Below are 3,152 nucleotides of genomic sequence, written 5' to 3' on the forward strand. Positions count from 1 at the left end.
ATAAATAATATTATATTACTTCTATATGTGCTTATATATGCTTTCTAGGTTACATGAGTATAAACACATAGAAAAACTTGAAGTATATACACTAAAATGATAAGTGGCTATTTACTGTCACTTGAGAAAGTTTGTTGGGGCAAGGGGGCAGTATTCCAAGGAGGAATTAGCCTTTCAGAAACATTTAAATTTTTTTACAGATAATATACTCTTGCCGTTTATGTAATTCAACATTTGTTTTCAAAAAAGAAACAAGGAAAGAGCAAGGGCTTTGAGGTTGGCTGAAACCGGCTCAAACCCTGGCCTCAGCAACTTGTTAACTCTATGACTTTTTGGGAAAACATGACCCCTCTGTCTCAGTTCCTTCATCAGCAAGATGAGGACAGCAGCACCTGTCTTGCAGGTTTGCTGCAACAACTGAAAGGAAACCTCCTTGTACATTGTTAGCACTACATGCATTAGTTGTTTCTTTTCCCTGTGCTGAATCCAATGGCTTTTCTTCTTCTTTCTTTTTAAAATTTTATCTTTTTACAAAGTAGGAAACCAAATACAAAGTGGCTAAGTCGCTTCCACAAAGCCACACAGCAGGTTAATGTGAGAGCAAGGGGTATAATCCATGGGTCCCACATTATAATAAAGTCAGCATTACACTCAATGGGGAGTTGGGTTATGATGTGTATATTGCTGTTTATAGTAGTAGTTCCAAAGCTCAGATTCCAGGTGGCAGGTTTATTTGCTGATGTGTCATGCAGAGTACCAGATTCTGGGCTTGGGCAACTGTTGAACAAAACAAACCAAGAAAGGCCAGGTAAGGTGTGTTGGGTAGACCTCCAAGGTTATATCTGGCGTGACTGTTCTTTTGACCTTGCTGTCAAGGAAACCTAGAAGTAGATATCAGGGGCCTCGCTACAAGAAAAACATTGGTATCAGGCAATAAATTAGTTAGCACAAAAGGATATAGGGTCAAAAATGGACATCTGACATTCTTTTTGGCCACCTAGAATCTGAACCCTCTTCCTATGTTGGGTAATTTTTCGACTTTATGAGGCAGAGATTGACACCCACCATATTAGTTGAAAATGACAGCTAATTTTCCAGCTGTCTTTGCAGCGAGGCTATAGTCAGATGGCCTAGGCTCTAGCAATCAGAAGTACCTTCCTTATCAGGGCCCACTTTCTTTAGAATGACAGGGATTATTTGCAGGCCTATGGAGTTACCCACCAAGGGCTTTTACTACTGATTTTAAATGAAGGCCTGAATTTTAATTTTAACTGTATTTTAATTTTAAACTATTTCGTGAATCCAAAATAAAGGGGATTTTTCTCTCTGACGCCATTGCATAGGAGCAAGATGCTCTATGTCAGGGAGCTATGCAATGGCATTCTGTAACATTCTATGCAGTTCAATGATCTTAACCCAGATGAAACCACACCAGAGCTGTGGTTTTTCCTGTTCCAGGAAAGAGGGTGTATTTCCTGGGAACCTCTAAGAGCTGGTTGAACCTCCTGGTTGACTTCCTTGGAAGAATGAATGACTAAGTGAACATTTTCATATTCCTCCCCTTTTTGTGCTATGTAATCGCTGCTTGTCTAAAGTGCCTGAAGACTCCTTTCTGGGCCAGGGCGTGAGAACTTACTTCAGTGCCTATGTAGGACTGCAAGCTAAGCTTCTGCATCTTAGCCTTTAATAGGCATCCCAACTACTTGTAACATTCTAGAACTGTGTGGCTCCTTTCTGTCCTGCAGAAAAGGACTCATGTCTGGCACCTCTGAGGCCTCAGCTTCACCCATTTCCTGTTTCGATACCACTAATGCCATCAGTTCTATATTGGCTCCCAGTGGCTTTACATAGGTATATCCTGATAGTGTCTCACCTCAAGCTGCACCATACGCCCCTCACCTCCCACCCTAGGGAGGTGTTAGTGCTAAGATATGGAAGCCACAGATGCTGCTTATGGCCCACACATGGGAAACCCTGAAGGGCGGGGAGTTAGTATCCCATGAGGTAAGCTTTTGATTTTAAAAGTCAGCTGGTACATAAGTTCTTCCCGTTTTCTCCCTCTAGATGGACTTTTTTGAGATGCAGTTTATGTGACTTCTTGCTGGACGATCCTGTGAATTTTTTCAGTAAGTCTCAGTAGCTTCAAACTTGATCACGTGGTCTCATATTGGCTTCCCCTTTCCTCCTTCTCTCCCTTTGTTTTCTCATACCTGGAATTGCATCTCCTAATAGAGTAGAAGTATTATACCATAAGCTCATTGTCTCAGGCTCTGTCTTCTGGGTAACCCAAGCTAAGGCAATACCACAGAATTCTATAAACAAAATTAGGCCAGTTTTGCCATCTTTGGGAGTTTTTCCTCACTTGGGAATCTTTTCTGAGTTTTCACTCAGTTATATTCTAAATGTGTGACTTTGGGAAAGTTGCTTAAGCTCTCTGACTCTCATATTCTTCAACATAACGTAATAATGATGCTTGTGTCATGAGAGAAGGGATTAAAAGGAAAAAAATGACTGAAGATCACTTAGTACAGTGCCTGACATGTAACAAATGCTCAATAAATGTTATTATAAAATCAATCATATGTGCAACTTGATGAAGCCCTGAGGGATGAAAAAAGGGGGCTCACTGGCAGACAATTTAAGCAGCTTGGAAAGATATGTTGGCATACCTGTGAACACATATGATAATATTGCATAATGAATCCTCTAAGTTCCATTCTGTTGTCAAAAAAAATTGTTTCAGAAATGGAATTACAACTTATTCCAGAGTTAGACTTTTGTGACCACGGTGAACATGATCCTTTTAAATAGAGAGAAGGGCCTAGGTAAGTTTAAACTGAATTGGGTTCTCAGTTCTCGCAGGCTTTGACCTTGTCATCTGTCACTTCCCTCTCAAAGGGCTGGCATAGCCCAGGGTGGCTCAGGATTCTCTCATCTGAAGTTCTGTCCATGGATTCTGAGGGGAGCCTGGGCTGCTGACAGTCGATGGCCTGCCTCTCACATCTCACTGTTCTTTGATCTCACAGTTACAATTGTGCTGCTTTTGTTTTTCACTTGCTGATGAAGAGATTTATGTGAATTTAATTTTCTTCTGTCTCTGACTGCCAGAGACTTTAGTGTTTGTATTATTCACAGGGAACTAGATTAACTAT

This window comes from Macaca thibetana, chromosome 11, assembly GCF_024542745.1.
Source record: "Macaca thibetana thibetana isolate TM-01 chromosome 11, ASM2454274v1, whole genome shotgun sequence".
Lineage (NCBI taxonomy): Eukaryota > Metazoa > Chordata > Mammalia > Primates > Cercopithecidae > Macaca > Macaca thibetana.